Source organism: Camelus bactrianus, chromosome 17 (genome assembly GCF_048773025.1).
Source record: "Camelus bactrianus isolate YW-2024 breed Bactrian camel chromosome 17, ASM4877302v1, whole genome shotgun sequence".
In the NCBI taxonomy this organism is placed as follows: Eukaryota; Metazoa; Chordata; class Mammalia; order Artiodactyla; family Camelidae; genus Camelus; species Camelus bactrianus.
The window spans coordinates 60663717-60672625 of record NC_133555.1 but is presented as its reverse complement, the minus strand read 5'-3'; the positions used below and the strand labels follow the sequence as shown (position 1 = coordinate 60672625).

General features: G+C 52.5%; 1 long non-coding RNA gene across 1 annotated transcript in view; it reads right to left on the bottom strand.

The window, feature by feature from the left end:
* LOC141573815 (uncharacterized) overlaps positions 1 to 8909 on the bottom strand; it is a 588593-nt gene that overhangs the window by 1929 nt on the left and 577755 nt on the right. The gene's annotated exons all lie outside the window — the stretch shown is intronic.

Genomic DNA, 8909 nt, shown 5'->3' with positions numbered 1-8909 from the left:
AAGGGGGACCCGGGCGGTGAGGACCAGGGGCGCGGACACTCACACCCGCATCCCGGCTCCTGACCCTTAGTGTACACACCCCCGATCACACGGGGGAGCGGGGGCCCGGGCAGTGAGGACCAGGGGCACGGACACTCCAGCGGCCCGGATGGACGCGGACACTCACCCGCTCCCGGCGGGCAAGGAGAATAGTCGAAGCGGTCCCGCCAGCGCACCCGTCCCCTCCTGCCCAGCCGGCCGGGGCCCCAGCTCGGTCAGGTCCACACACACCCCGGCAGGAAGCGGGCTCAGGCCGTGGGAAACCGGAGTAACTTCAGACAGCGGGCGGGGAGCGTCCTCCTCCCGCGGACACGCAGGCAGCGCTGTCCTGGAGCCTCCATGGCGCCGCCCGCTCAGTCCTGAGGAAAACAAGCTCCGCCCCCAGGGAAGACGCTGGCTGCTGATGCGAACTGCGCATGCGCACCGCCACCTAAGACACGCTGGCTTCGCGCGCCCCCTGCAGGTCCTCGAGGGCGGTGCAGTATACTCAGAACTCACTGTAGAACACATGACCCCTCCCAGCCAGGATGCTAAGTCACTGGAAATCTCAGTGCCCTGGCCTCTTTGTTGATGGCACTGGCGATGCTCTCATCCAGCCATGCCTGCTCTCTTGCCTGACACATGCCTCAGTCCTTGGAATCCCGCCTGAATCAGATTCTGTTCTGGAGGAAGGACAGGTGCAGAAGAATCTCAAAATTCCAAACTTAGAAGATGATCAGGAACCCAAACTCAACTCTGTCAACTCCCTGGGGTCCCCTGAGGAGTGTGGTTTTCTCAGACCATCTGCCCTGTGTCAGGAGCAGACCAAGCCTCAGGTAGCTTAGAGAGACTATCATGCAGCACATGCTTTGGACGGTTCTCAGTTCTGACCTGCATGATCTTGAGACCATTTTGTAACTCCTAACACTGTTTTCTCATACCTATAGTGATGGTTATTGATGACTGAGTTAATCCTCTTACAATGCTGAGGTGCTGTTGTTCCTTGGATAACCGAATATTTTGAAGGGATCAACTGTTTATCACTTCCCCCTAATTAAGTATGTTTTTAAAACTAGAAATGTTTCAGGGGGCACTCAGGTCCTCCTCTTGCACCAGTTCCTGGTGTTGGCAGTTTCTGCTCTGAGCTCCAGATCCTGATCCTGCCGGTGGTCTATGGTGATGCCAGTGTGTACATGCTCTTCCTTGTGCACCGGTGTGGAAAGGAGGCAGCCCTTCCCCTACATGAGGCTGCAACATGCTGACACTCAAAGCAGGCACAATGAAGAATCAGCTAGAGTTCCTGGTACCAGCTGTCCCAGGTAGAAACATCACCTTCACCACAGTGTTCCTGTGCTCCTATCAGGCCTTCACTACTCCCAGCAGGCCATGCATGAGCAGTGTGACAGGTGACTGCCTGTCCCAGCACAGCATGGTGGTGATGATCCCACCTTATCTGTTTGTCTTTGGAGTGTCCCCACACGTCTCTGAGCTTCACTTTTCTCTTCTCACAGGCAGGCTTGTACAGGCATGAACCTCACAGGATTATGGTAGGTAGCCATGGTAGCTGCTCACCCAGTGGCAGGCTCTGCCGAGAGGGCTGCTGGGAGTGCTGTGTGTCTTCACACTTGTCCTTAACTCTCCCCAATGAAAACACTCTTGGCCTTATCCTTCCCTGGCCTGTGGCCTTTCTGTGTTTGCAAAAGAACATGGAAACAATCTGCAAAGAAGTTTTGAGGTTCTGTCCATCTGGTCCAGGAAATGCTGACTGTGCTAGATGTGCTGTTGGGTGGGCTCTCATGGGAGAGGCTTGGGCAGGACTTCCCTTGGCAATAAGCTGCCCCACCCAGGCCTTTCCATGATCCAGAATCCTGGGACCAGGGTGCAAATCCCCAGCTCCCCACTTGTCAACAATGTGACCTGGGCAACTTTCTCAAACCCAAGCTTTGTCCACCCAAGGTCAGCAGAGATGGGGGATAACAGGATGTCCTGCACAGAGTGTCTGTGCAGATTAAGTGAGGTAGAACAGATAGAACAGTGGTGGGGCCTGGCCCATTGGTTGGCAGAAGGGAGCTCACCATGTTCAGCAATTTCCGCGGGTCACCCAGCAATCTGCCCAGAGGCTTAGCCACTCCATCACTATCATGTATCTGAAGTCCACTTAACCACATGGGAGAGAAATAAACACATATTCTGAGTGTAGCTGCCACAGGAAAAAGTGCATCTGAGCGGGGAGTAATACCAGAGGGTGATCAGGATGGTGGAAGATGCCCCCTGGGGTTGAGCAGAGTGGAGCTGCCCTCTGGAGCCTGGGGTTAGTGAGGATGGGCTTGTAGAAATGCCTCTCTCCTTTACCCATCAATGCTAGGTCCTGCGGGTACTGAGTCCCACAATCGGTGTGCTGCTAGTGCCCTCAGCACAGAGAAAAACCCAGGGGTTCCCACAAGGCTTCGGCCACGTCCTCTGCTTCCTGAACTCCCATTCTGGTGACCCCACCTGGGATGCAGAGATGAGGTGAGGCAGGGGCTTGTGCTGTCAACACCACTGCTCTACCCTGGGAATCTGACACACAGTAGGTGCTCGGTAAGTCATTGTTGAATGAACAGCAATACTGGGCCAAGTTTCTGTGGGTGTCTGTGCCCCCAGATCAGGGACCCCTCAGGGCCCACCTCACAAGTGACATGAAAATAATAATGCCACCAGGAGCAATAACAGTTCCTCAGAATAAGTGGGCTTTTCCAAGCACTCTCCACCTGTTGCAAAGGCCTCCCAGCAGGGAAGTGGGCTATCAAGGGCAACACTGCACTCTCCACTGTAACAAGGAGAAAGCCAAGGGCCACAGAGAGGAGTGCCTTTCCAGTGTCAGTGCTCACTTTCCCACCTTTTGGGAGACTGGGAGGCTTTTCTACTACATTTTGGCTCTGAAGCCCCAATATTGTTTTGACATGCCTCCCTCCCTGGAGCAGGGAACCACTAAGTGACCTGTCACTTGTCACCAAGCAGACAGGCTCATTTCAGCTCATTGTGCCACCTGCAGTTTGTGCTACTAGCAGGATCCTCTGGGAGACATCACACTCTCCCAACCTGAAAACAGGTGAACAGCTCACAGGTTTTCTGGAGAGGATGGTCACATGGCCTTGATCTGGCCAATCAGCATTTTCCATCCTCCCTGGCCACTGTGATTGGCTCAGTGCTGGGCACCAGCCCAATCAGGCTCCACGGAGGTCAGGCCTAGTTGCTGGAATCCTGGGAGCAGAGAAGTTCTATTTCAGTTGGGAGTTGAGGGGTGGTGATGTCAGCCTGTGGCAGTTGGTGACTATCTTGCTCTCGTAAAGGCAGAGCCATGTGAAGATGACACCAGTGGCAGAGCCCAGAGGTGGGGAAGGATGACTTCTGCTGATGTCACTGAGCACCAGGTACAGCCCTGCCTGAAGCTATCTCCCTGTGAATGTCTCAGTTAGGTAAGTCATTCTCTCCTGCCCTGTTTGCTTCTTTAAGCCACTTTGGTTTTCTGTCACTGGTTTTAAGAAAAAGTTTGACTATTCCTTCAAGCTGGCTAAATGGAGACCCTGGAACTGCAACAGTGTGGTGACAGGCAACAATGTGGCTAATAGACTCCAGAGGCCTCTGTTCAAACAGGGGATTGTAAATGACAAGGGAGAGTACACATGGCCTCAGTGAACAGATTTGCTAGTGGTAGCTCGCAGTTCCTGGATATTAGAGTGCATGCACTCAGCCAAGTCTCAGCCCTGCTCTCACACCTGCTAACCCATACATGTCCTCTCCCACTTGCCCGGCCTAGGGGCTTGGACACCCCCAGGCACCTGAAACAGCCCAGGGCTTTGTGTTGTAATTTACACAGGCTGCCCCCACTTCTGAGGGTGAGGGTGACTGGGTTCCAGTTTACAGAGAAAACAGACTAGACGGTCTCACTGGTGAGCTGTGGGGGTGGGGCCCCAATCTAGCATCTGACCTATGACTTCAGAGTGGACAGCCTCCCCACCCTCAGCCAGGATGCTTGCTAAGCCTAGGGGCTCAGGAGTCCTGCTCCCTCCAGCACCCCTCCTGGAGGTGAGAGTGGGGGGGCTCTGCCCTATACAACACTCACCCCTGCAGGGGCACACGTGTGACCTCACAGTCTGTCATCCCTTCCTTATGACCTGGACCTCCTTGGCAGGGCATGAGAGGTGCCTTGATGTGTGAGAACTGCAGTTCATGGGTGCACATGTGGGCAGGTGCACCATGACTGAGAGGACAGCACCCCAATTTAAGCCCCCTCCATGCTCAGATGATTACATCCTGGAATTGAGGGGTTCCCAGGGGTCAGGTGGCCAATTCTGGCCTTAGGGGCAAATTCTTATCACCCAGGAGGCTAATTTTTAAATTAAATTACACATTTACAATTCAATAGTCAAGCCCCTTTCTCAGCAGCCTTGTAGCCTCTCAGCTTTTACCCCTCGCTGTGACCATGTTCTTAGCTTCAAATTGAGTGCCATTATGGACATGAACATGTCCCTGTCATGTGTCACCTTCAGAGTAAGGGGCCACCCAAAACTCCCCTCCCTTCCCCTTGTCGATACCTCCACACAGGGAGTAGGGCCCTTTCGATGCAGTTGTGCAAATGTGTGAGCTAAGGGTTTAGAATGACCAGACTAGGAGTGGTCTGCCCCACATGGCAGGGCAGGTGGGCTGGCAGGGGTTGATGGTTCACTTGTAAAACTCAGCTGGTGTCAGGCAGCGACAACAGACTGGCAGCCAAGGGCTCAGCTGGTGCAGAGTAAGCGGATTAAATGTGTTCACCCAGACGCCTCGGGGATGGCAGCCCTGGACTAAGACTACAAGTGAGGAAGGTGGAGGGTCCCCAGTGCCTGGACCTCCACCTTCTAAAAATCAGGACTGAGATGTGGCTTTGAAATCAGAACACTGGAGTTCAAAGCTTCCCCCACCACTTGGTCAATAATTCAAAGCAAATGAGCCTCAGTTTTCTCATGTGTAAAATCGGAACATTGAAGCCTCTCCCTCTGAGGGTGTGGAGGGAAGTAAATGCGGTGACAGCAGAGCACAGGAGCTGTCTGGGCTGAGCCTGCACACAGGCAGGCCGTTGTTGCTGCCATGACCACCGTCTTCCAGGGCAGGGTCTGCACACTCTCCCTGTGAAGGTCCAGACAGTAAACATTCTAGGCTTTGAGGGACCTACAGTCCCTGTCACAACTACCACCCTCTGCTGTTGGAGGACAAAGGCAGCTCCTGCAGTAGGTAGTCCAGGCTTGCACCCCCGCTTCCTGGGATAAGTATTCCTGAGATACAATTGTCACATAACTTTGTTGGCTTTAGGTGTGCAGCATAATGTCTTGTTACATGTGCATATTGTGAAATGATCACTGCATTAAGTTTACTTGACGTCTGTCATCACCCATAGTCACACACTATTTTCCTTGTGATCAGAAATTTTAAGAGGTACTCTCTTAACAACTATCAAATGCACAGTGCAGTGTTGTTAACTACAGTCACCTTGCAGTACATTATGTCCCCAGGACTTGTTTGTCTTCTAACTGGAAGTTTATACATTTTGATTATCTTCCCGTATTTCAATCACCCCCTGACTCACCTCTGGCAACCACCAACCTGATCTCTGTTTCTATGGGTTTCAGTTTATTTTATAGATTCCACATATAAATGAGATCATAGGTATTTGTCTTTCTCTGTCTTATTTATTTCACTTAGCATAATACCCTGAAGGTCCATCCAAGTTGTCACAAATGGCAGGATTTCATTTTTTTAATGTCTGAATAAGATTCCATTTTATATACATATATATGCGTCACGTTTTCTGTATCCATTCATCTGTTGATGGACACTTAGGTTGTTTACATATCTTGGTTATTGTAAATAATGATACAGTGAACGTGAGGGTGCAGTTGTCTCATTGACATAGTGATTTCATTTCCTTTGGATATATTCCCAGCAGTGGACTTGCTGGATCATATGGAAGTTCTAATTTTAAATTTTGGGGGAGTCTTCTTCTCTTTTCCAGAGTGATGGCACCAATTTACATTCCCACCAACATTGCAGAAGTTTCCCTTTTCTTCACACCACCACCATCACTTGTTATCTCTTGTATTTTGATGACACCCACCCTGACAGGTGTGAGGGGATATCTCATTGTGGTTTTGATTTGCATTTCCCTGATGGTGAGCGATGTTGAGCACCTTTTCATGTACCTGTTAGACATCTGTGTGCCTTCTTTGGAAAAATGTCTATTCAGTTCCTCTGCCCACTTTTTAAATCAGATTGCTTGTTTTTTTGCTGTTGAATTGTAAGAGTTATTTATATGTTTTGGGTGTTAACCCCTTATCAGATACATAGTATGAAAGTACTTTCTCCCCTTCTGTCTGTTACCCTAACCTCTGCTTTCTGGATGACAGGGGTCCAGGCACTTGGGAATCTCTGCTTCTCACATGTTTCCAATGGTGGGTGGGTGAGGGCTGTGTTCTGATAAAACTGTGCACAACCGTGGGTCACTACCCCTTCTTTTAGAAGGTGGGCTCTGAAGAGTGCAGTGTGGGCAGGGATGTTTCCCTGAAGTCATCATTTGGATGGTCATGTGCCCTGGAACTCACATCTTCTAGCCCGGATGTGATGGGGGAATTTGCAAAGGGAGGACATTGCAGCTAAGAGACTGACCAGGTGTTCTTGTGTCTTGTTGGAAGCACCTGGAAAAAAAGTTGTGTGGAACAGGGACTCCTCCAGGTCACAAGTCTCAGTTCAGGCTTCTGGGATGCAGAGACCTGCTCTGAGCCACTCACTGACGAGGGAAGGGCCTCAGGCAGGAGGGAGGGGTTGCTGGATTTCACTTGCCCTGTTTGTCAAGTATCAGCTCTGGTGATGTGTGGCACATGGGCTTAGCTTTGGGCATGTAAGAGGAGAGGTTCCTGGGGAAGGGCTGGCTTTTTCCTCTGATTGAGGTCCTACTGTGTGCCAAGCACAGCAGTCCTCTGAGTCAGAGCTGGAAAGCCAGGCACAGAGAGGTCAGGGAGTTTCCAGGTCACACAACATTAGGGGCATCATTAGGGTCTGATGCAGACCTGACGCCCAGCCTACATTCTCTCTCCTTTCCCAGGACCATCATGATCCCACATGTCAGCATCACCCAGAGAGGCCCAGGTATGGGCACTGGGACCTTTCCTGCCTAACATGCCAGGAGCCTTAAGAGGGAGGACAAGACACTTCCTGAGTCCATGATGCCCAGAGGCTGCTCTCAGTGAGAGGCCCAGCACACACTCTTGGATGAATCCTAGCTCTGTCCTGAGTCACTCTGTCCTCCCTGCCTCAGTTCTTCTGCCCACATGGGGCTGGAAGCACCAGCGACTTCACAAGGGTCTAAGGAACCTCCAGGATCCTGGAAGCAGCACCCTCACACAGGGAGCATGGTGGGGTCAGCCTCCATTGTCTCCTTAACTTTTCCTCACCTCTTTGCTGGATGAGGAGCCCTAGTGGGGCCCTGGCTTGTCCCAATTCTCACCCCAGATCAGGGTCCAGCAGGGGGTTGTGTCCAGGCTGGACTCTGTCCTCTGCCCCTTCTGGGCACCCTCATTCCCCACACCTTGGCTGCCTGGACACTGTCTTCCAGGGGCCACTCTGTGCCTCCCACACCTACCTAGCATCCACCCACCCTGGGTTACTCCATCGCCCTCTGGCCCTTGGACACACACCTCCGTGTTGAGTGGAAATGAGGTGAGGGACATGCTGGGCCTCCTGGACAGTCTGGGGGAGCCCGATATCCCCATCCTGCCCACCGCCCCAAGAGCCCAAGTTGGGGAGAGGGTGTGCCTCCATTCATACTCTGATTTGCTCAGATTCTCAGCACCTACTTTGCTGGGTGGATATGGGGTCAGAGGGATGATGTAAAAGCAGGAGACCTGGACAGCAGAGCATGAGAAGGGGGCTAGCCCAGGCTGGTCTCATAAGCCCCTTAGCCTTGGCTTTCTCATCTTTAAAGTGGGACAGACTATTGTGAGGTGAGCAGGATCCTGACCCATAGCCAGGCACTGTCCTACACGCATAAGAGATCACTGACTCCTCATGAAAATCTGTGGGGCAGGGACAGGCTTTATCACCCATTTCTGCAGAAGTAACTGAGGCACAGAGAGAACAGGGGAGGTGACCACCCCAGATTACAGAGCCCAGGCCATCTGATTCCAGTGTCCAGGCTCATGGTCAGTGCCAACTCTGGGTTTCCTTCCTCTCTTCACCCTCCACTTGGACCCATGGCTGCAGCCTCATCTCAGTGTGATTGTTCATGGGGAGCAGGATGGGGGCTCTGAGGGCCCGTTTCTCCGAGCACTGCTTTCCCAGAAGTCTCAAGGGGTTGACTGTATTCACTACTGGACACCCAGGCCTGGGCCCATGCCAGCCACACTGCAAGGCCTGAATCAATGATTGTTGAGTGAATACCTGAACCTCTGCATGTACCTGCATGTTGCTCCCATTTCCTCATCTCCACAGCTGGCTACCCGACCAACACCTCGTGTCATCAGGCCTCTGCCAGGGACAGTCAAGGGGCCCAGAGCTGCTCATCTGGGGACAGGGAGCCTCAGGGGCCCTGTGTCTGTCCCAAGCATCTCCTGGGCCAATTCACAGGGAAGCCCAGCCAGCTTCCAGGAACAGCAATCAGGTCCCAATCCCAGGGGTGTAGAGTAGGTCTTGAGGGGTGTTTCCTGAGACTGACTTTGTGTATGAAGGGGTCATGGAGGTCAGGCTGCTTTCAACCTCCATTCCAGGCCCACACCCCTGCTGGCAGCATTGAGCTAGTAATAAAGGACACAGGCCGTGGGGCCAAGGCTATAGCAGGGCTCTGCTCCCTCTCTGTGGCTCAGTGTCCTCATCTGTAACAG